General features: G+C 49.1%; 1 long non-coding RNA gene across 5 annotated transcripts; it reads right to left on the bottom strand.

Annotated features, from left to right (window-relative positions):
* Positions 1-3,705: 3,705 nt before the first annotated feature.
* On the bottom strand, positions 3,706-24,546 carry LOC115938911 (uncharacterized). 5 transcript variants are annotated; one of them, XR_014146178.1, is made up of 5 exons: positions 24,118-24,546; positions 13,892-14,056; positions 13,488-13,626; positions 8,748-8,941; positions 3,706-3,975 (listed from the first exon to the last, which is right to left on the bottom strand). It is a non-coding gene; the product is annotated as an uncharacterized LOC115938911 (long non-coding RNA). The 5 variants fall into 5 exon arrangements; XR_014146176.1 differs by having other exon boundaries at positions 3,707-3,975; positions 13,488-13,579; positions 24,118-24,494; XR_014146180.1 differs by having other exon boundaries at positions 3,707-3,975; positions 8,748-8,838; positions 13,488-13,579; positions 24,118-24,494.
* Positions 24,547-24,557: the final 11 nt, after the last annotated feature.

The following is a 24,557-nucleotide window of genomic DNA, read 5'->3' as shown; positions in this document are numbered from 1 at the left end:
AGAAGACGGGAGCTTGGAGCCTGCCTTCCTTTTCGATTCCAGGTCTACTCTGGCGGTGGGGAGTGAGGGCTGGAGCGGCCCGTGGGTAAGCCTTCTCACCAGCTTCAGGTAAAGGAAATGCTTGATCCATAAAGCATGTTTAAAATAGACATACTTACCAAAACTGACTTACGACAAGGGCTCACAGTCTTGTAGCTGCTCATTCAGTGCATCTTTATTGGGGACCCACTGGGTGGCAGGTTCTGTTCTAGGCACTGGGGATTCAGAGAGCAAGAAAGGCAGGGTCTTGGCAAGGATATTAAACCGCCTCTGATCCTGGTGCTTCTTTAGGGGACCAACACTGGATCATGTCTTAAAAGCACTTTTTCTTAAGGTTCTTAGGACCATTAAATCTTTAGGATAGAGTTTCCAGATAAAACACAAAATGCTTAAATTTTAATTTCAGATAAACAACAAATACTTATTTACTGTAAGCATGTCCCAAATATTGCATGGACCATGCTTTTACTAAATAATTGTTTTTTACCTGAAGTTCAAATTCAACTGAGTATCCTGCATTTTTATTTGGTAAATCTTACAACCCTACTTTAGAAAAAAAGATACAAATCGATGGGGGTAGCATCTCCATCTTGCATGTTAAATACGGACTTTGGAGGAAGGCAGCCAGAACACAACCTCATACCAGGCCCCTTTACCTATTTTATTTCATCTAGACACCCCACCACAACTCCATGAAATAGGTTCTGTTATCATCCCCAATTTGCTTATGAATAGATGGAAGCTCAGAGAGGTTTAGTGACTTGCCCAAGGTTGCCCAGCCTGGGCTTTTTCCATGGCACCCCAATTCCAAGCCAATGGTTATCTTCGCAGAGTTCTTATTTTCCTAGCTTGTCCTGGCTTCTCTCAACTTCTTCCCTTTTTTCCACAAACGTTCAAGGAAAGATTCACTCCCATCAGATCCATGTCAGTGCCCTAATGAAAACCACCGCCCAAGCCCATGAAGGACGAGATCTGTCGAACCCTAATGAGAATGGTTCCGATTATGCAAAAAGCAACCTCATGGTTATTCTAATGTTACAAGTAAATATAAAACATTTAGAAATACTTGGCTTGCGCTGTTTTTTTCAAGTACAGATGTCTGACTCCCTGCCAGTTTGTTATTAAAAATGCTATGGTGGTTTGGGTACAAAGATTGCTGTAAAAATAAAAGCTGATGCACTTCGAGCGCTTGTTTTGACTCTGCAGGGCAAGTCAGCGACGGCGGGGCGAAAGCAGATGGTGGCTAGTGGGGGCTTCTACAGCGGGTCCCCCAACATTCACAGCTGGGTCACTCCCCGGCTTAAAACCCTGCAGGAACTTCCCATGGCACCTCAAATCCCGGATCAGTTCCTGCCGCCCTCCAGCCCCAACTGCTCCCTCTGCCCTGGCTTACTGGCTTCTCCCAGCTCCACGCACTTGCACTTGCTGCGTCCTCTGCCTGTGTGTTTCCCCTGGGGCTCCTCATCTCACTGGCTCCTTTTCAGCCTTCTTCCTTCAGGCCAACTCTGACCACCTTCGCTGACCTGGGGTGTGCTCCTTTAGCCTCCAGCGGATTGGTCAATATCCTTTGTTTCCTCCTCACTCTGAAATCACTGTTCGCTTTTTGTGTTTCCCACCAGAAAAGTAAGCCCCATGAAGACAGGGACCGTGTCAGTTTTGTTGACACACTTTGTCCCGGGCAGACAGAACAATGTTGGAGCACACGGTGGTTGCTCAATAAATGTTTGTGGGACAAAGTAATGAGTTTACCAAAGCTCCTGAAGTCTTCCATTGCAGAGTCCCCTCTGGGTCTATGGGCCAGAAAGAAAGGGGCAGCTTCTACACATTTTAATCAACTCATGGAAAAGACCGAAACTTGGGAGAATCCTAGACCTCCGTGAGCAATGGTTTTGAAGCCAGCAGGAATTTCCAGGGCGATGCTCTCAGTCTCAGGATTGGAAAACTTTAATTTGCTATAGCTCTTGCTTACGTATAGCAGGAGACGTGTAAAAGAAACGGACGATTGAGGGGGTTCAAATGCGCCAACGTCAACATTGTCACCCTAATAATCTCGCTATTCCCAGTAAATGCACCGATGTGATGAGAATGATTTTGAGGCACCCGGACAGGGAGCACTCTCTGGAGCCCTGGCACCCTAGCTTGGCATCAAGACTCCTCACACGCTTACTTTAAACTCCTCCTTCAAGTTCTTCTCCTGCCTGTCTTTATGCAGCCTGTGTCCCATTGGTCCTGAATTATTTGTCATGCATACCATTCCCTGTGTGCTTTCCCTATGCCTGTTCCTTGACTCCCCAGGAGCCCTTGGCCTAGACTGCCCCTTCCCCACCTTGCAGATCCAAAACCTACTCACCGGTCAGGGCCTGGTTCAAAGATTATCTATTATCTTATCAGACTTTTATTATGTCTACCCCCACCTGGCAGTGATCTCTCCCTTCTCTGAACAACCTGGGCTTTTTTCTTTTTTTTTCCTTTTCCTCATCATGTTCGGCTTGATATCAAGCCTGACTTCATGCTCCATAAGGGCAGGAGCTGTGCTTCATTTTTTTCAACAAATGAGTTCATGACGTTTCCTGGGCACACACAGCCTCATGTCATTAGCTCTGCGCAAGAATGGGACTGCATCAGGGAGCTATGCTGAGCAGAATCCAAAACTTAATTTCCCCTTCCCCAAGGCCTGAGGGAGGAGTGATGTGGCTTATAGATTGGGGAATCTAAACCAGTGTCCACAGGACCCTACGTGTCCAAACGAAAGGTCCAGAAAACAGACTGAACTTTCCCCTTTCCACTCAGATGTTTTCCTGTTGGGTGGCCAAAAACCTGAAACAGCTGAATTCCTGGGCGCCCTACAGACCTCTCCCATCCCCAGCTTTCCCAAATATTTTATTCCAAAACTCTGTCCAAATAAAAAATCCCTAAAGAAACGCAAGTGCTAACACTGAACACATGAGTCCCCGAACCAGAGATCCGAGTGGAAATAAATACCCTGTTTTTGCCAGGTACATGTTGTCAAATATAGGAACATGCAAATATATCTATCTCAAGTGGGTCGTAAACAAAGCATGCACCTCCTGCGGGGTCCAAGTTCACTTACAAAAAGATGGTAACTGGTTTTGGAGAATCTCACACGCATAAAGCCAAGGATCCTCCCTTTCTGCGTGATCCAGGAGATCTGGAAACGTGCTGAGAGCAATGTGGTTTTTAAACCAAAGCCCAGTACAAGCTTTTGATCTATAGGAGGACAGTCTGTGTGCATGTGCAGCCCTCCTGCATTCGACAGGCTGAATGTAAACACTCCTTTCGCACACAGAATCTGGGTTTATTATTTTGCTTTGGGACACACACATCTTTTGCATTTTCTACATATGCGACACATGGAGAGGTGAGGCAGGAGTCCTGTGACTCACACCCAAGTGTGGCCTTGGCAGTTTTGGGGTCACTGTCATATTTTCAACAAGTGGTTGCCGTTAGATGGTAAGCTAGTAAAAATGTTCCCCTGAACTCATCGTGAATTGCAACAGGAGGAAACACTCCATCACTGAGAAGTGACACTAATGTATTCTATTAGATTTGCTTATCATGTTAAAGAGCATATTAAAAGGAAATGTTTGGAAAAGGGATGCCATAATGTTCTATGATGGATTGAGAATTCCTAATTTGGAAAAAATGTGCTAAGACAACATGATTGATGTGAGTGACCTACTTTATTTTATAAGAAAGTATGAGTTGCCTCAGGCTCATTGGTACACATATTTGGAAAAAGTTGTTTTTTTTCCACATTAAGTTTTTATTAACATTTTCAAAAGAGCAGAAACACCATAGAAGGATGTAAGTTGTGACTTGTCAATGCAGATGTGTTTGTAGTCATTTGCTGCTTAGAAAAACTTATCCCCGTGCTGGAAGGGTTTCTGGATTAGGAGTCTCTTGCCAAGTGAACACCTGATGGGGAGAAATAGGACACCTTTTTCACTGATAAAAAATGACAGGGAAGGGGCATTTTTATTTAAAGCACAAATGGATCTTCTGCTAAGTAGCTAGTGATCTCTTAGAATGATTAATATTTCATGGAGCCCCCTGGCCACCTCCCGGCAGCAGAGAGCGAATGAAATCGAGGCTGAGTTAACCATTTTATTTCTCCTTTGGAAACTGGAGCCCAAAGCTGGGGTTCCCCATTATCAAACGAAGCGGCTTAGTCTGGAAATTGGGAATTCTTGGGTTTATCCCAGAAACGGAACTGCGGGGGCTCCGACAGAGGACTGGTGGCTGACAAAACACTCTGTTACCATTAAAATGACATTGCCAGTGAGATTAAGACTTAAGAAATGCCTGTGGTACCATGTTTACTGAAAAAAGTGGGATCTGAAGAAGAAATAAGTATTGAAAAGTGGAGGTAGAAGAATAAATTGGTACAAGTTTTCTGGAGGGCAGTTTGTCAACTTGTCACCAAAGCCTTAGATTTCTGCATGCCTGTGGACCCAGAATTCCACTCCTAGAAAGTTCTTCTCAAGAAATAATCATTGGGGTGCCTGGGTGGCTCAGTTGGTTAAGCGACTGCCTGCGGCTCAGGTCATGATCCTGGAGTCCCGGGATCGAGTCCCACATCGGGCTCCCTGCTCAGCAGGGAGTCTGCTTCTCCCTCTGACCCTCCTCCCTCTCATGGTCTCTGTCTCTCATTCTCTCTCTCTCAAATAAATAAATAAAATCTTTAAAAAAAAAAAGAAAAAAAGAAATAATCATTAATACTCACAGAGCTTTAAGTAATGAGATGTTCACTTTAGACTTCTAATATTAAAAAATTGACTCTCTACATGTCTGCAGTTGGGGGTTGCTTAAATAAATTCACACATTTAATGCAGCTGTTGAAATGATAATGTAGAATAATAACATTGTGGGAAAAGGTTTGTGATAGTTTATTAAGTAGAAAAAGTGGGTTAGAAAATATTATGCACAGTGTGAGGCTACTTGAACAACTCTGTATACATGTATTACTTACTTCTTAGACCTATACATTGTATACTTCAGTAGATATGTGTACAATGTCATATAAATTATACTATTTTATGTGTGTGTGTATATACATATAAATGTATATAACATATACAATATATGCGTATAATATATCTTTTGGGGGGTGGGACATTCACCAAAGTTTTAAGAATAACTTTTTCTAAAGAGTAGATTTTACAGGTACTATTTGTCCCTTTCCTTTTGTGTGTTTTCATGTTCTACAGTAGACATGTTTTCCTTTGATAATAAGTAAAGCAGTTATTAAGTGGAAAATCCAAGAGACTCAACAGATTACTTAATAGAAACAACAAGAGAGTTCGCAAGGATTCCCAGACACAAACTAAATAGTTTTCTCATATAATAGAAATAGCAAGTTGAAAATATAAAAATTATTCCTTTTGCTACAGCAAAAATAGAACAAAAAAAGCATAAATCACCAAAAAACTGAAAATACACCAATTCATGCAAGAAATATCTAAGACCTTTTAGAAGGAGGTTTGAATACACTGAAGAAAATCTAAATAACATAAATTATTGTCTTTCTGCTTGGGATGTCTAAATATTGTTAAGATCTCAATTCTCCCCCCAAGTTAGTTTATAAATTTTATGTAAATTCAATAAAATTTCTGATTAAAAGAACTGGCAAGCTGACTCTCAGTATTATCCAGGAGGACAGATCCATGAGGATAGACAATTTCTGTAAAAGAAGAAAAATGAGATGGGGCTTGACCCATTGGATTTGAAAAGATATTACAAAAGTCAGAATAATTAAGCAGTACGCTAATGTCATAGAAATACCAAATAGATAAACAAAGTAGAATGTAGAATATAATAAAATAGGCTAATGGAGAAAAATGTAAGTTATGTGATAAAGACTGTAATTTGTGTTTGTAGAGAAAGGCTACATTGGTGCATTGACAATGCTGGAATAATCAGTTATCCCTTAAAGAGAGGGAAAAAAGTGGGTTTTGACCTCATGCCACATCCACAGAAAAAAAAATTCCAGATGTATTAAAGATGCACACATTTTTCTAAATGACAGAAGTTGCAAAAGAAACCAGATAAAAATAATTCCATAATCTTGAGACTGTGAAAAGCCTTTCTTGAAAACAGATAAACCTCAGGATCCATAAAGGAAAAAAAGCTAACAATTTTACCTGCATAAATATTCAAATCTTTGGTATGGGAGATACACACTATAAACACATGACAAACTAGGGATGTAACATAACGTATGACAAGCAATTGATTAAGAGCTTTGCTATATAAAGTGCTGCTTTCAGATAAGAAAAAGACCATCGTGCCAATAGGAAAATTGGAAGACGTAAGCAAGATTTTTACAGAAGAAGAAATATAAATAGCCACTAAACGTACAAGAAAGGATGCTGAACCTCGCTAACGGGCAGTTTAAAATGAGAAGGAAATAATATTTTCCCTCATCAGTCTCAAAGTCTTAAAAAGGAAGAGAACACTCAATGTATTGAGGATGTGGAGAAATATTTTTGATCCAGTAATTTCATGCCAGGGAATTTATCTTATGGAAATGTCACAAAATGGCCCAATAGATGCTGGAACACTCTGCAGGTGGTTGAAGGAAGGAGGCAGACCTGCTTATACGATAGGGAAAAAAAAAAAAAAAGGTCCAAGAGACAAGGTATCTTTGTGATCCCAGTTTCTGTTCAAGAAGCATATAGAACTATTCCTGTACTGAGAAGAATTTCTCTAGTGGACTGTAAATGGTAGTGGAGTTGGGGGAGGCATCTTCACGGACTCTTTCCCCTCTGTCACATTTACATTTTTTATGATCATGTGTCACTTTTATAATTAAAAAAACAATGTGCATCTGACAGCAGTGCCCAGAGAGGTGAGGCGACTTGCCCAAGTTTGACAGCACGTGAGGACCAGAGGCGCTGGGTCCCCCGCTGCCCCCAGAGTTCCTTCTCCCTGCTGAGGAAGAGCCTCTCCCACATGGCACCCAGGGAGCACCCTGAAAACGCCACTTATCGCCACCTGTTGGGCATACATGGCATTGGTTTGATGGGTTTCAGTGTGGGGCCTGAGCCTGCAGCAGTAATGGGATGGCTCAGCCAGGGCCAGGGCCGGCTTGTCCACTTGTCTCCTAAGGGAAATCCTGGGAGGGCATCTGTGGGTTCTAGAAGGACCCCTTGAACCAATGAGCAGTGATCTGGCTAGGGATTCCTTCTGCCGCCCACATGAATGTTCCTGCATTCGCCACGTGGGGAAAGCTCACACAGCTGGTGGCAGAGGGCCTTCCTGGAGGGGGAGGAGGGGATGGCCTCAAAGTGTATGACAACATCTGCTTGTATTGTAAAGTGCTTTATAATTTACTTTTCTATCCATGACCTCATTTAATCTCCAGATCATCTTCTGAAAGAAGAAGAATCAGCGGGACTGTTATTATTCCCATCTCACAGAAGAAACAACTGAGACACAGGAGGTTGAGACACTGACTAGGTCACACAGCTGGGAGGTGTGGAGAAGGAATGAGAGGTCCGGTTCATTCTCAGCTCCTGCCACACTTCTGGGAAAACACCTATCCACCCTCAGCACATGGAAGCAAGTTCCCCTTGCTGGACATTGGCCTCGACCAAGGCCACTGTGGAGTTTTCTGCACCATCTAGGATGACATCTAGGATGACCCCTAGCCCCTTCTGACCCAGTGTCTAGCATGCTTGGGTCTCCTCTGGCAGCTTTTTGCTCCTTGGCGGCTAAGACAGGTTGAACTGACTGTTTGAGGGGCTCCTGGAGAAGGGCACAGATCTGAATGTTCTCCAACAGAGGGTATCAGCCTGCTCAGGAAAGGCTTCTAACATAGGGCAGCCCGGTCTGGAAGCCCCAAATGCCCTTGATTCATGCTTGTGCTCCACACAGTGCCTGGCACACAGCGAGTGCTCAATAAAGACTGACAGAGCCAGTAGATTGGCTGTAAGGTCCTGGGTCTCCACTCCAGTTTTTCGGATCTCACCCTGGCCTCAGGCTATCCCTGTCCCCATGCCGAGACTCTTCTTCTCCCACTGTCACATGGGTGTGGGCCCGTCTCTGGGACCTGAAGCAATACCTCATGGCTAGGGGCACTACCAGTTTATTTTCAGAACAAAGGGGTTGGAGGAGCAGAGCCCAACTTTGTGTAAGAGACTTAGAGCAGGAGGCTGGAGAGAAGTGCAGGAGGGTCTCCAAATGGCTTCAGAGTCCACCTTTCTAGCAGTTCCATTGGCTTCAACTTCCCCAAGAATTTGACTCCACCAAGAGCAGCCCCTTAAAGCCAGAGACCTTGCTTTTCTGCTTCTGTTCGTTCTCAGCACATGGCAGGTGCATGTGAGTGAACGTGGCCCCTTGTAACAATTTGCCACAGTAGAAATGAGAAGTTTAGGGTTATAAATTACAGGCTACGCAGGCCAGCGGCCTCTATTGGAGACCCGGAAGATTTGCCCACAGTCCCAGAGAGAGAGAGAGGCAGTGGAAGAGATCTGGACAGGATGAATGAGCTGGTTTTCAGAGATCAGCCAAAGCCAAGGCCAGCTCACTTGGTTTGGGTTGGGAGCCAGGGGAACCTGATTGGGAGTCACCCAGCACATACCAGAACCCCCACATTGGCTCCAGCCAAAGCTCAATTACTGCTGGGAGAGGCATGATGCTCTCAAAATGAAGTCATATCTATCGAAAAGATCCTTGAGGCTACTTACCTGTGAAATAATTACATGTGCCTCAGAACTAGGAGATCAAGGATTTCTATCCAACGTCCCATGATGCTCTTAAAAAAGGTTTCACTGTAAACTGCAGGTGGGGTGGGGAGAGGCAAGATTTCAGAGCCAGGGCATCGTGTTTTAATTCCATCTTTTATGTTTTGGCTTCATCTCATCTATGTGTATATATCTCTCTATAGACAATTAAAACAACATTAAAGGAGATTAAAAGAGCAACGATTATCATCCATAATCGTATTGCTATAACTCAGTTGTACCCACATGCATACACCTTGTTTAATTATACAAGCCATATACCAATACACTCTTCTTGCCAGAAATGAAACAGTCAAGAAGTATACATTGTATACTTGTATACATTAGAGTCAGTAAACGTACCTGGTCCACACCATTCCCCCACCAGTGCCCCTTTGCTCCCTTGAATGTGGACTTGAAGTAGCACTGCTGTCACTTGTGTATCTTAACAGAATTTTTCTCTAAGATCTCATTCAAGTGTATATACATGTCACTGTACATTAGTGTGTGAATAAACAAACAGGTAAGTGTTTGTTTTAAACATCAATGGGATCATATTATGTATTGTTCTGGAACTTGCTTTATTCTCCTTTAACAGGTCTTGGAGATCTTCTTGTGATACTACATAGAGATAGCTACTCCCATCTTTTTATTTTTTTAACGATTTTATTTATTTATTTGACAGAGAGAGACACATCGAGAGCAGGAACACAAGCAGGGGGAGTGGGAGAGGGAGAAGCAGGCTCCCTGCTGAGCAGGGAGCCTGATGTGGGGCTCAATCCCAGGACCCTGGGATCATGACCTGAACCGAAGGCAGATGCTTAACGACTGAGCCACCCGGGCGCCCCTACTCTCATCTTTTTAATAGTGACACAATTTTCTCTAGTACAGAAGAAACACAATCTTTTACCAGTCCCGCATTAAAGGACACATGGTTTGTTTCCAGTTTTTTTCAATATTCTACACAGAGTATGTATATATATATGTATATATATATACATATATATATATATACACTTTTGGCTTTGCTCTGCCTTAAGCTTCCTGCCTCTCTCACATGGCTGATGAATCCTTTTATTAGTGTCAGCAGACTGTCCTATTGGGGACTGTCAGCTCCATGAGGGCAGAGATTTTGTCTGTTTTCTTTACTGCCATGTTCCCAGTGTCCATAGCAGTGCTTGCTCAGCAGAAGCGCACAGTATATGTTTGTTGAATGAAAAACTGACCAGCAAGAGGACATAGCTGAAAACCATTTTAATGATTAATGCTTGTCTAATGCCCGAACTTGACAAAGGCATGTTTACTTCCTAATCATATTCTGCCCTCAGAACAATTGTGTGAGGTCAGTAGATCCTGCATTGTGATTACTCCTGACTTGCTGATACAACAGCATCAGGAGGGAAAAACAAAACAAAACATAGGGGATTTTATGTCTGGGCACATTAAATAATAGTTATCTAGTTCCCCAAATAATCCTTGAGGGCAAGAATCATGATCCACTAGATCTTTTAACCCTGTTAATTGCTGGTCAGTTGCAAATTTCCTTATAAATGGTAAATGCGCTATGTTGGTTGAATGACTACATGATCCCCAAATACTATAAGTATGTGATTTTTAAGTGGTGCCATACTTCTGGGGGCCCAGTCTACTAACCCACTCTGCTTTCAAGAAGGCAACCAAGCTATCCTGGCCCATCTTCACCATCTGGTGGCTGGTGTGGGGAATGGTCTTTCTTTCTTCCCCAGTGTTGGGGGTTATGCTTTTTCCTCTCTCAACCACTGGGCCAAATTTACCTCTGACAAGCTTTGTTCAAGGTTTATATACCTTCCAAATGTTCGTTCCTTTTCTCTTTGGAATTGTAAGTATTGCCCACTTCTACTCCCTTCAAATAATTTGAAAGTCAAAACCAACCAACCCCAAACATGACTGAGAAGTCCAACGGTCATGCTCTGCGGTGAAAAGGAAAGTCACGGGGACGCCTGGGTGGCTCAGCCGGTTAAGTCTGCCTTCGACTCAGGTCATGATCCCGGAGTCTCATCCAGCCCCATGTTGGGCTTCCTGCTCAGTGGGGAATCTGCTTCTCCCTCTCTCCCTGCTCCTCCCCGTGCTTGTGTTCTCTCTCTGTCTCAAATAAATACATAAAATCTTAAAAAAGAAAAAAGAAAAGGGAAGACATACATTTTGAAGTAGAATCAGATCTAGGACCACTTCCCTTCAAAGTGCCCCAGGACCCTAGAGTCTCCACAGAGCTTCATCTAATTCCTTGTCCCAACAACTCTCCCTGCTTCAAAATGTGTTCTCCCTTGCCAACTGGCATTACTTCTATTTTTCTGTTTTCTTTAATTATGACCACCTCTATCACAATACCTATGAATTTTATTGCACTTATGTATTTACAAGGTCGTCTTCCTCTACTAGACAGTGAGCTGCTTGAGGGAAGAGATCATGAGATGTTTCATTTTTGAATCCCAAATGCTAACACAGTGTCTGGCAAATAACAGGTACATTTCCGGGGGGGGGGGGTTGCTTTTCATGCATACTACCGGTATAATTAAACACACTTATATTCCTACCAAGCCTATAATTCTTTATCTTATGAGTAGACATTTAATAGGTTTTTGGGGGAGGAGAAACTTGAAAACTTGACCATTTTTAACACTGCCGCTCTTGAGAGACAACATTCTGCATCCCAGACAGCGATGAAGAAAGAAATTTTTGGAACCTAACCTATTTGAAACTTAAGGCCTTCCAGCTTCCTTCCTGACTCAGCACAGATTCTTATTGGGTTCCAAGGGACACCCCGCCCCTACCAGGAAATGCAGTGTCTGACTAACATGGAGGAGTCACAGCAGCGAAGAAGAGAGAGTCTGGTAGATGGTGGGCCCCAGCAGGAACTTACGATTGCATTCCCCTTTTAAGGATCCATTCCTCTTGGACTTAAGTGAGGGCCTGCAAAAGGGGGTTGCTGGGGGAGGCTGGTATAGGGGGCCAAGCCTGTATCCCTCTCTGTAAAGCTCTGGGTCTGTGTGTAGTTTGTCTTAGCTGAGCATCTTATGCTTTTTTTTCCCTTCATCCCCCTCCCCAGCTTGGTCTTTGGCTATAATATTGCCCGATATTCTTCCTTTTCTTTCTTTTTCTTTATTGAAATATAAAAATTTATAGTCAAACCCACAAGTCTTAAGTTCAATGAATTTTGGCAATTGTACACATATGTGTTACCATCACCCTAGTCAAGATAGAGGACATTTCTAGCACCCCAAAGAGTTCCCTTGTGCTCCTTTATAGCCAACCTCTGCCAGAGGCAACCACTGTTCTGACTTCTATATTCAGTTATGAATTTCATATAAACAGAACTACATAGCACGTTTCTTTCCTTTCTTTATTTACTAGAACAACAATAATGAAAATGTGTAGACATAATTGAATTTCTTTTCTTTTCCAAGGTGTCAAAAGTTAACATCTCCCAATGTTTGACAGTGGTGGCCTCTGGCTAGGGGAAATTCAAGTGACTGTTACTTACTTCTTCACACATTCTGGTCTAGTATGAAAATATACATATAATTTTATAATAATCAGACAAAATAAAGCTTTTCCCTGGAATGGAAGGACAATGGCTCTTGTGGAGAAGTAAAGAAGTGAGGTTCAGATGGGCATAGAGATGGAGCCCTGGCTGCCTGAAGGCTCATGCCATTCCCTGGCAAGATCTCTTCCTGATGGTAGGGTACTTGGTACATCCCCTCCGGTTAGAGACCTCTCCTGCCATTCCCTGTCTGGTTTCTTGGTTATGCTTTTGGATATGGGACCATTTGACCAAAGGATTCCTCCGACCTCAAACTCTTGCCCTTGCATCTTAGCAAATAGAAAACACTGTCTAAAGCAAGGGTTAAAAATTCCACGAAAATCATGAAAAATACGCGCACACGTAATTTTAAATTCTCGATGACACGTTTGCGTTTTGGTGATGGGCATAAAGCAAATGGTTATAGAGCAAAGTATACAAGTGTAGGTAAAATCTATACACTATGGTCTTTGAGTATCATTGAACAGAGATAAGGGGGAACTCCTTGTTTTGTTTCTTTGATGGCCCTGTGACACAGATGGGTGCATGGTGGAGAAGGAGTGAATATAGGAGGGGCATAAATGAAGAGAAAGTTTTGAATCCCCAAATATTTGCAGGAACACTTAAAGAGAAAACAACCTAGCAATTTCACAACAGAATCCAAGGCCCGACTCTGCTGGTTAAATGGTCCCATATGTGGTGTGCGGAGCTGGGAGGCTTGGAACGGGCTGGCGCGGGCCAATGCCAGGGCTCTGTGTGAACTGGCTGGACAGGGAGCAAGTTGTTCAACCTCGCTGAGCCCATCTCTGCCTCTCTAACGGGGTAATAACAACAGTGTCCACCTCCCTGGGTGTGTGTGGGAACGTGGCCAAAGCAAGGTGTGAGCGGGCTCTCTGTAATTCCATACATTCTACCCATGTGCTGGCTCTCTTTCATCTCTTCCAGACCTGGAATAAAGGCTCTGGAGAGAATGTGGGATCTAGGCTCTGTAGTCTGTGGTCATTGACTTTTGGGGGGACTCAGGGCAAAGTGTTATCTCTTTCCTCACACTGTGGGCCCTGACTTCCTCGCTGGGGAAAAGGGGAGCATTCTGATAGGATACAGGAGGTGGGGGGAAGAGGACAAGTTGTTGGGGTCAGACAGACCTGGGTTGGAATCCAGACGTCTTCATTTACTCGCTTTGTGTGTGTGTGACCTTAGGGCGAATCCCTTTATTTCAGAGTCTTGGCTTTCACATCTGGAAGGTGGGAGTAGAGTGAATACTTCAGTGGATTTCCGAGAGCACTGGATAAGATAGAACCTTGTCACAGATGCTTAGCACAGTATACAGGCGGCATCAGTGATAGAAATGGACCGCCTCTCATGCAAGATGCCCCCGCAGCAGCTGAGCAATGAAATAGACCCTATCTTGTTCCCAGCACACCTGAGCAGCTGCCCCTTAAATCGGAATCAGCGGGGCTCAGAGCAAGGGGCAGAAATACGGCACTCTCCTGCTTCCACAATGAGAATCAAGTTTTCCACCACGCTGGGCAGAGGCAAGATGGATCACCTGGATGGAGGAAATATTACAGATGGGCGAGATGCACCAAAGCCCATCTGGGGGAGATCCACGTCCACATGGTTGGCACTGTGATCCATTCTTCATCTGGAAGGCTTGGCATCCTGTGCGTGTTCAGACGTCTCACCATGCAGCCAGGCCTGGAGACTGCAAGCGCTGGGGAGGAGGAAGGTCGGTTGTTTTTTATTTTTAGCAACACGAAGACTTTCTCCCACCTCCCAGCGGCCAAATCAGCCAAGGAGTCCCCTCAAGGACAGAGCAGGGAGGCCCCAACCTGCAGTCCTCCGCCCCTCTGAGGTCCGCAAAAACCTTTCCTCAAGGCTGGCGATTGGCCCCAGATGAGAGGTGGGCTCGGTCTCGCAGAGCTCAGGGTTTTACTGGAAGTGGGAAACCCAAACCTCTTGGTGAGGTGTTGTTTTTTGGTTTTTGGTTTTTTTTTTTTTTCCTTGCAACTTTCACTGTTTTGTCCCACAAGACTGGTGTCCAATGGGGGGAGGGGGAGTTCTTTTTAAGAAATAGCCCTCCGCACCCTGGCAGTCTCTGAACCTCCGCCCCCTTCCCTAGGTCTTCCTGGCTCCCCCCACCCCAGCCCCTCGTCGGACTCCCAGGCCTCGGGGGGAAGGAGCCGCGCGTCCCGTTTCCCCGGCTATAAAGTGAGGGCGTTTCTCTTTTCTAAAGCTGTCTTCAGCCATACCTGACTTCGACTGTCTTTTCCTTTTTCCTCCCCACCCTCCCCACTCTATCAACTGGATCTCTTGTGCGGTTCTTGCCTTTTACAGGGGCGAACGCCTGCGACCTATGAGATCCCCATTTGCTTTTCAACTCTGGCCACACCGCCCCGGCCTTCCTGCGGGAGCGGGCGACTACCTGCTAATTTTAGCCCTTAACCCCGAGTAGAAGCGGATTGCAGTTGGCAGCACCTGATCCGCAAGCGCTCCAAGCCCCGGGCACCTTCTCGGAGCGCGGGGCCGGGAGGCCGGAGGCCCGCACGCAGCAGAGGCCGGGACCGGCCGGAGCCCAGAGCGCGGCTGCACGGCCGCACCAGACGGCGAGGCCCGAGCCCGCCGCTCCGGAGTCTGGAGCCCAGAACCACGGAAAGGCCTCCGCTGCCCGCCCAGACGCCTCAGCTGGGCAGATGCTGCACTCCCCAGATTCATTTTTAATTCATGACATCAGTTTAGGGGCCGTCGGAGCCTCTAAACAGCCTCTCTCCAAACCAAAACAACCACCACGACGCAAATGAAAAGGAGGCGGCCGCCAGGTCCACAACGCGGTCTTCTCTGTTCCCAGGGACCGGGCATTTGGAAAAGCACTTTCCAGAGAGGGACCTGCTGTCCCTCCCGTCAGAGTTACCCCCGCCCCGCCTTTCCCTGGGGCCCAAATTGGACACCAGGGTGTTTGCCATAAAGACAGAACTGGTGTCAACGTGGTTTCGATCAGGACTTTATAACTTTGCATTAAACAATCAAATACACACTTTCAGGGAGATTAAAGGCTCCCCCAAATACTTTTGCACACACAACACATATATAATAAATATTTGTATTTTATACATCCAGAACTGTATACAGTATATGATATATAATGTATAGTTAATTAAACATATTATATGTTAATAAGTAATATAATAATGTAATACAGGAACTAGATGTTAAATATATGTCAAACAGCATAAAATATGATGAAACCATATAATACACGTTATATGTTAAATAATATATATAATATATAATCCCTAATTATATATTGTATATAAAAAATAATACAAATAATACATAATACAAATGGACCATACATAATATATTATAGGTCATATATATTAAACAGCATCTCCTCTGAAATATCCAAGGAGCCAAGGGGACGGGTACCACGGAGCCCCAGGGAGCCTGAGGAGGAGGCAGGCGCACAATGGTCCCCAGATGCTGGTGGCACCACCCCAGTCCTCACTCCATCCCAGCTCCCTACCAGCCCACGTGTCTTGGGGTGGACATAAATATTCCAAATGACTAGCTCCTCACTGGAGTAATGGAGTTAACAGATTATCTCTTACAGAGGTCAGTCTCCAATGAGGGGGGTGGGGGAGACACAAATTTCGTAAATGAGACCCTAGGGCATCCTTCTCCACGGTCACCGCAAGCCCTGAGCATTTGGCGTTTGGTTACCCCCCGCCCCCCAGTGTAAACCTAAGTGTTCTGTCTCAGACATATAAGACAACTTAAAGTGCCATTTTCCAATGTGGGCATTTAGAGGCAATTTGGAAATTGAAACGAATCTTTATATGCAAGACTTGACGTTTCAGAGGCGCTTTAAAGCTGCGGTTAGAAAGGCAGTTACGAAACCCGTGGATGGGCTGCAAGGAGACGATTCAAAGCAAAGCGAAATGCACAGTTAGAAATTTGATATTAACCGCGCACTTCCAAGTAATGCAGCTTAATGATAATTGCTGCGAGTGTTTACTCTTCTCATGCTGAAGAAATAGGAGAAACGTTTTGACAGAGAAGTTACCCTGAAGAGTTTCATCTTTTAAAAGGGGAAAATACCCCAGAGGCCGACGTTGGCTTCCTGGCAAGCTAAAACAGTGTGTGGGGGATTCAGTTTTTCTCCAGTTACCTAGAAGCGGGACCTCAAAAGCAATCGTCTGGAAGACGGGAGTGTGTGTTAAGCGAGAGCTGTTTTCGATGAGAACGCGCAGTGCCCCTCCTCGAGCGGGGGGACCCAGAGACCCTCTCCCGAAGCGCGGTTCCCCGGCCGGAGGCCCGGGCGCACGCCGCCCAGAGCGCCCGGCTGCCGGGGCCGTCCGCCGCCCCGGGGCGCGCCGCCGCGCGAGCCGCTTCTGTTTGCAGTGCCTTTAACTTTCCGTTTCTGGTTCTCTTCCCTTCGAGCGCCCTGCCGCGGAGTGTTAGACAAGCTCTGTCGTCTGTGGGCTCTCACCTCAGAGTCAATATTATCTCAGATGGGCACAATAGACTGGAATGAAAAGCTAATATTGAACCAATGAGGTCCCTGCCCGCGCCGCCGCGATGCCACCCTTTGTTGCGCTGCTCCCGGCGAGCCGCGGGCGGCCGGCTAAGCGGAGGGCGGCTGCGGTCGGGCCTCTCCGGGTCCCCGCCGGGGTGGGGGAGAAGGGCGGACCCGGCGCGGAGGCCTCGGAGGCCCGACCCGGAGGTCCCCTCGGGCCCCGCTCGGCCCCTCCGCCAGCCGCGCGGAAGCTGGGCGCATGGCGTGTCCCCGCGCCCAGACGCGGAGGGGGACTCAAATAGGGGAGCGGGGCCTGGTCCGTCCGACCCCCGGACTCTAGGAGCCCCCGGAATGTGAGTGTGGTGGGCAGGGGTGCAGCTGCGGGGCCCCCACTGGAGGGACACCCCCCCCCCCGCCCCGCTAGCCCTGGGGGCAGCCTGGCCGCTGCCGGTAAATAAAAGCCGCCAGGGCCCAGGCTTGGGGGGGTGAGGTCTCGTCAGGCCGAAGGGGGGGCGGGAAAACCCTCTCTGTGCGCCTCTTCGGAAGCTCCCTGTCCCTGGGCACACTTCTGTCTCCCAGCTAGGTCCGCGCAGGCTGGCCTAGGTAGCCGCGGAGGCAGAGGTAGCTGGACGCGGGGCCTTCGGGCCGCCCTGCTGCCTGGGAGGGGAGCTCGCGCCGCTCCGCTTTTCCCGTCCGCAAGCGCGGCCCCGCGGGTTCAGGGTCGCTCTGAGTCGCCCACGAGAGCCACGCCAGGGTGCGGGGCCACCGAGTCTCGGCCGCGGCCTCCGAGCGCCCGGGCCACCGGGCGTTGCCCTGTCGGCTCTTCAGCTCCCTGGCTGCAGTGAGGCCGCTGACGGCCCGCTTGTGCTTGAATCCGCAGGAGGGGACCAGGGAAGGAGAAAAGGGGCGCGGGGCGAGGCCTGTGGACGGAAAAGGTGGCCTGGAGGACAACGGTGGGGAAGTGGCTTCCAGGCAAGCGCCGGAGTCCCACTACGTGGGGCCGCCTGGACGAACCTCGCGGCTGGCGACGGTTTGGGCGCCCCCGTCCGCCTGCGGGGGGCTCTTCCCTTTCTTTTCTCATTGGCTTGAATGTAGGTAGCTGGCAATACTGGCGGGGGGCGGGGCGGTCCCAGGGCCCCTGGTGGAATGCCCACGGCACGCACGGCCAGGAAGTGAGTGCTTTGTGTCTCCTCTTGGAGCCTCAGTTTTCTTATCTGGAAAATGGGTATTATGACTCCTTCCACATCAGATTCTGAAGTTCACTGGGATCAGGAGTGTGAGCAAATGGGCTTTTAAATGCTACAATTTCTTCTAAACCTTCCAGGCACCCTCTCCAGGTTTCAAGGAGAGCTGCAGGCTCCAAGAGAAAGTCTCCAGTTTCTTTCTTTCTTCAAATGGCCAGGATCCCTTTCTAAGCCCTAGCCTGGCCCCCAGAGTCAAAAAAAAAAAAAAGAAAAGAAAAGGAAAGAAAAAAAAGGGAAAGGTACTGAAAGAAGAAACAGTTCCGTTCCTGAAAGAGGAGCTGGTGGGGCACCAGTGTTTCAGAAGCCATCCCCAGGTTTGATGGCTCATTAGTGCTGACAATCCCAAGGAGTTTCCTAAAAGGACTGAACCCCAATTTACAAGGTCAGTCACAGGTGACAAGAGCGGAGTATCAAACGGAAAGATGCCAAAGAAGGCGGTAGAGGAGTCAGAAGGTGTGTCCCCCACCTTCCATGATGCCCCTGTGGTCTGCTAGACATCTTGCCCAGCCTCCCAGAGCACCTGGCAACAGTCACTGCCCCCGTGGCCCAGTGGGGCTGTAGTTTTAGTGTGGGTGGCGGGGAGGGTGACAAGACTGCCTACACTTGGAGGGGCGAGTGCAGGAGAGACAGAACTATCTCCGCCCCTGCGGAGCGGTCGCCTGAGCAAGACCAGTGGTTCCTAATTCCTGCTTGCCTGTCTGTGTCCATCAGTCTGTCCCTCACTCATCTTTACTTGGCCTTAGACTCACTTGAAGGCAGCTGAGGGAGAAGGAAACGGGGACCTGCTTTGATTCCGTTTCTTTGACTTTAGTAGTGAATCCAGACAGCCTGTGTGTTGAGGGATTGATGCGTTTCAGCGTGATGAAGGAGGTAAAACTCTAGGGTCAGGTCCTGCGTGTAGCTCCAACGGGTCAGTGCCGAGTTCCTGGGTCTGAAGTGTTCGGTCTAAGATTGTCTAGATCTCCGGAGCCCCAGGAGTTCACAAGCTTCTGCTAACATCCAGAGAAGGACAGCACCAGTTACCTGCAGTCGCCTGGGACAGCAAAGGCCCAGACCAGCGTCCAGACACTCCTGGGACCGCTTGGCCCCCAGGTGGACGCTTTGAACAGTCACCTGGAGGATGCCGCCTGGATTTCCAGCGAACCCCGCGAGGATTCCACGACCTCACCTCACGGGAGAGGCTAGCCTGCCCCGAGGCAGATGGGGTCCGCGCGCTCCAGGAGGAAGGGGACGGTCACCCGGCATGTCCGCCGTGGCCGCCCAATCCGTCTGGTGACCAATCGCTACCTCGGCAATAACCACCAGGACCCCTGTCTCGAGCTATCACTGGCCGCCCACGAGGGGGCGCGAAGCTGGGAGAGCCGCGCCCGCTGACCCCAGCTCCCTCTGACTCCACGCCAGGTGGGGCCAGCGCTGGGTTACAGGGGTCCATTCTTTGAACCACCGTGGCTGGGCAGCGGGATCTGGGACCTCGGGCATGGATGTGTGGGTCCATTTGCGCGGTAGTTGGCCATCGGCCTGGCACAGGTGATCATGGCCGCCTCGTCATTTTTAGAACTGAAATCCTTCCCCCTTCCTTGCACTCTTCGGAAAGAAGCCCGACTCCTACTGGAGCTGGGATTCGAAGAGCTGGAGCTGATGGAGGGAGGAGGGACGCATTTCCATGTCGTCCTCTGTACTCTGTAGTCAGTGAGCCTCCATAGACTTCCTCTGCCGGCCCAGACTGCGGTGACCGCAGGAGCTTGGCAGTGGGGCGCCACCCCAGCACTCCCCTGCGCACGGGGCTCAGGGGCTCCGCGCCTATGCCGCCCGCTCCGGCCCTCGCCACTAGGCGCCGCTGCGCGCACGCGGATCCCGGCCCAGGGAGCAGCCTCCAGGGAGGACGCCAGGAAGGGATTTTGCTCTCCTAACAATTTTTTAAAAGAACATGTTCTAAAGGTATGAATTCTTTTCGTTTTCCCACCCTCTCTCTGCGCGTTCGGAGAGGCCTGGTGACTGGGAATCACAGTGGGTTGGAGGAATTCTTAACCGAGCCCTGAGGCCTCTCCCTCCCGGGACACCTTTCCTCGCGTTGGCACTGGGCTTGGGAAAGGGCTCACCCTTCGCGGACGTCCACGCTTCCCATGTTTCCAGTGCGGACTCACGGAACCGGTTCCGACTCACTGGGAGAGTCCTGGATGTGGCGGAGTGCACCAGGTGGGCTGGACCACACCAGGCGGTGGCCTGACAATAATATTTGTTGAATGGGGACTATGCCAAACATTAGCTCACTTAACTCCTCTCAACAACTGTTAAGATTTTGATATTTCCTTTTCACGGATAAGAAAACTGAGACTCAAGAAGGTGGTGGCAAAGGCAGTGACCCCAGGTAGCACCTGGGCATCCATCCCGAATTGCAGGAGGCGATGAATGCACTCCAGGCAGGAAGCTCAAAGCAGATAATTACGAGAGATCCCCCCAAATTTCTGTCCTTTGATGCCTCCCACTAGCCAGGAATCCAGGCTTCTCTCACCCCAGCACCTGCCCAGGGAAGTCCCAGGCCTTTGGGGGGGAGCATGGAGAAACTAGTGGCAGGAACGTGAGACCAGCAATAGCTTATGTTTGCACAACTATGTTGGTTCAGTCTTGAAGCCCAGCAGGGAGCCCTGGAGGTGGGCGGGTAATAATAGCAACATCAGGGACAGGAGCTAACTTTTATTACAGTTCATTATGTGCTAATCACAGTCCAAGCACTTTGCTTGGCCTATCTACTTAAATAACCCCAAGGGCCAAGATACTATTATTTATCTCCAGTTCACAGAAAAGAAAGGCACCGAGAGGTCAGGCAATTTGCTCAAGGTCACCCAGAACTGACTGGTGTTTTTGGGTGGGGCAGGTTCATTACTGTATAACATACAGTGAAATTCACCCTTTGTAGTGTACAGTTCTGTGAGTTTGGAAAAACGCTCAAAGAGGTGTAATTACCACCATAATCAAGAAGTAGAAGGGTTCTATCACTCCTCAAAACAGGCCTGACTTCTACCCTCCACTGCCTCGCGGGCAGCATGGACCAGATTTTTATAGATGACAAGATGGAAGTGGGGAGATGTTGTGGTGTTTGCCTAAGATCGCTCAGCCAGTAAATGACAGATCCCAGATTCAAACCTTCACCTTGGGTCGGCTAGTCCAGCTGTCTGTTTAATGTAGATTCCTGCTTCTACAGAACCCAACTTGAGGTAGTTTGGGGTGGGAAAGAGAGCCCTTTGCCCTAAGATGGAGCCTCAGAAATCCCCACTGCACGCTCCAGTACTTAACCAAACACCCATCCTTTTAGGGCAGCTAGGAAACAAAGAAGGGCCGGATTCTGCAAAGGCCTAAGCCACGAATAAAGTGAGGGGCAGCCTCGAGGTGCAAGGAGCAAGGGTCAAGTTGGCCCAGGGTCCGAGTCCAGACCAGAGTGCCCAGTGCCCTGGTGAGCCTCACCCACCAGTCTGGTTAATGAGTTACTCTCTTAGTTAATTCTCCCGCACGTCAGGGGCGGCAGTTCGAACCTTCCCAAGTTCCTCAGGTCCCGGATTGCATGAATTAGCATCGATTATCTGGCTTCCAGGGCTTCTGCGTGGCCCAAACCCCTTTCTCCCTCGCGTGGGCCGGAGCGAGACTTGGGGCTGGCAGAACTTGGGGCAGAGGAAACGGACCCTGCTGCTCCCTCACCCTTGCCCACCTGCCAGCCACAAGAGACCCCGGGGCAAACCTCCGGGCACTTTGCAAGAGCTGGGTGGCCTGCAGCCAGCCGATATTGCAGGAAGGGAGACAAGGATCCGAGCAATCTGGGCCCTTTCCCCGGGCCAAATGTTCCTGCCTCTGGCAGGAAGAGGAGGGGATCTGGGCTCCAGACTGTGGCTCACTCCCTCGAGCACTCCAGACACTCCTAGCCAAAGGTAGGAAAGGGTTTAAGGGAGTACCAACAACACTTTAGCGCCCAGTCTCTGACTTTTAAAAAAGGTCGAACGCCCTTACATTTTAGACACCATGGCATACCTCACTCCACCTCCCAGACACTAACTGGATCCCCTTTGCCCTCAAGGTCATCTCCTCTCACGCCCCCAGCCAAGATCACTAATACTGGGAAATAAATGGTCATTCCCCACGCTGCAGCCAGGGCAGGGCTTCTAGTACCCCTAGTTTTGACCCTCCATCCTTCCTGGAGAGCCTTCCAAGGAGAAGGAGGACCTCGCCCTCTGGTTCCAGGATCCATGATCTAAGCCCACCTAAATCGGGTGTTTCTTTCTGGCTTTGGAAATGGAGGTCTGACCTCTACCTCCACCCCAGGCTTGCTGGCCAGCAACAGCCAAACACCTTTCAGGGTGGCTTCAGGTTCCCTGCTGGCCTGGGCACGGTGGGGCTTGTGTCCCTACAGCTTAATGGAGGGAGGGATTTCTGAACTGGAGACAGTATCTCTGGAGGTCGGTGGTTCAGGCCACAGGGAAGTACATCTCCAAATGCACCCCACCACGAGGCTGGACTGAACACCCTGCATCCTTGGGCCTGGGGAAAAGGATGGGTGGGTGGGGGGGGGAGGGACAATGCTGCAAAGCAAGACCACAAGAACCTGGGAAGGGTGAAAACCCAGCCACCACCCCAGCCCAGAGCTGGCATCAGAGGTCTGAAGCTTGAGACAGGGTCAGGTTTCTCCAGGCATGAGGGCAAAGCCAAGGCCCACACCTGTCTTGTGTGTGAGTGTGTATATGTGTGCATGCTCTGGGAAAGTTGGGGGCGGTGCGTGGCACATGTGATCTCTGTTAGCTAAGATCAGGTGCTCAGACAACCCCAGAAAACACACTTCAAACTCTCTTGCCTGCGGGGTTTTCCTAAAGGGTTTCCCCTCCCCACCCCAAAACAAATTATGCCTGGAATAAAGAAGTCGAGAAATTGACCTAAACAGAAAAATACAGCGGATGAAACCAGAGACGGTCAGGGGAGACCTCCAGGGAGGGAGGTAGGTAGTTGGGCAAGCAGGGGAGTATGTCCAAAGACCCAGGCCCTCCCCTGATGAAGCTGGTGGTGGAAGCAATGTGGCTCTCAGGACTTTGCTCTTCTCCCCCGCTCCCAGTCGACTTTTCTCGGGTCTCACGGCAACCTAGTCACCAAACACAGGCATTTCTTCCTCCTTTAGAGAAATGGCATGGACCTCTAAGTAATAGATTTAAAGGATGCCAGATTTTTTTTCTCATTAATTGTAAACGTGCAAAATACCTGCTGGTACTTCACTTTAGAAGAATGCAATTGGCAAGAAGAAAAAAAAGGAAAAAGAAGCGGCTGATGAATAGATAATAGATCTTTAACCACCAATAAACAGAGAGCAGCGCCAGCAGCCTGGGGGATGTGATCATAATTATGCCGCTGCGTGAGCCAATGGGGACGAGGGAACTCGGCCCTAAAATCATCCCAAAACCAAAGGCGAGCTCGAAAATGCGGACACGGCCTGGGACCGGAGACGCGATCCGCCGCCGTAGTTGCAAGCCCCGCACAGCAACCCGCCCCTGGCACGACAGATGGCGGAATAATAGTAGAAATAATAATAATAAAACAACAACAGCAGCAGCAATAGTAATGATGACAAAACTAACGCAAGTCATAACGACAGCGTAACGATAATAGTAACACCAAGTCCGCCTTTCCCCTGACCTTGGACCCCCTGGTCCCAGACACCACCCTTAGGAACGGTTTGGGGGAAGGAGGTGAGCACCCTCCCAGAGAGAAAAAGCCGGGAGCCTGTGGGGCTGGTGGGAAGCCCGTCGCCCGGGCAGGGTCTTGACTCGTGTCTCAACTTGCAAACGAACAAACCGGGTCAAGAATCGCGAACGCAGCGGCCCTGGGACCTCGACGCTACGCGTGGTTGGAGGACTCCCCCCAACCCCCGGCCCAGGCTACATCCTCACCTGGGAAACAGCCGGGAGTTCTGCTGGGGGTGGGGACTGAGGTAACCGAACCGCTCGGTTAGCCCTCGCCAGGAATCCACCCCTGCCTGCTTACCCTCGCGGTGCTCCGGGCGGCGATCCCAGCTTCGCGGACGCGGGGCCACGGGGGCCAGCAGCGGCCGAGAGCTAGGCGCGAGGGAATCTGCGTGTCCGTCCGTCCGTCTGTCCCACCAGCTCGGGATCCAGGGGGCCGCATCCGAGGCGGCGCGGGCCGGGGACTCTGCAGGGACCGGGGTGCCCCGGAGGGAGTGGTGGTGGTGAAGGAGGAGGCGGTGGCAGAGGGGGAGGAGGTGGGGAAAGAGGAGGAGGAAGAGGAGGAGGAGGAGGAGAAGAAGGAGGAAGAGGAGGAGGAGAAGGAGGAGAGGAGGCCGAAGGAAGAGGAGGGAGGCGAAAGAGGAGGAGGAGAAGCCGCAGCGGGCGCCGCGGGAGCGAGTGAGCTAGGAGCGCGGGGCGAAGGCGCGGCGAGGTCGGCGGCCTGGCGGGCGCAGGAGGTTC

This window comes from Leptonychotes weddellii, chromosome 6 (genome assembly GCF_054177405.1).
Source record: "Leptonychotes weddellii isolate Sample4059 chromosome 6, ASM5417740v2, whole genome shotgun sequence".
In the NCBI taxonomy this organism is placed as follows: Eukaryota; Metazoa; Chordata; class Mammalia; order Carnivora; family Phocidae; genus Leptonychotes; species Leptonychotes weddellii.
Note: the sequence above shows the minus strand (reverse complement) of the source record. Positions and strands in the feature narration are given on the sequence as shown.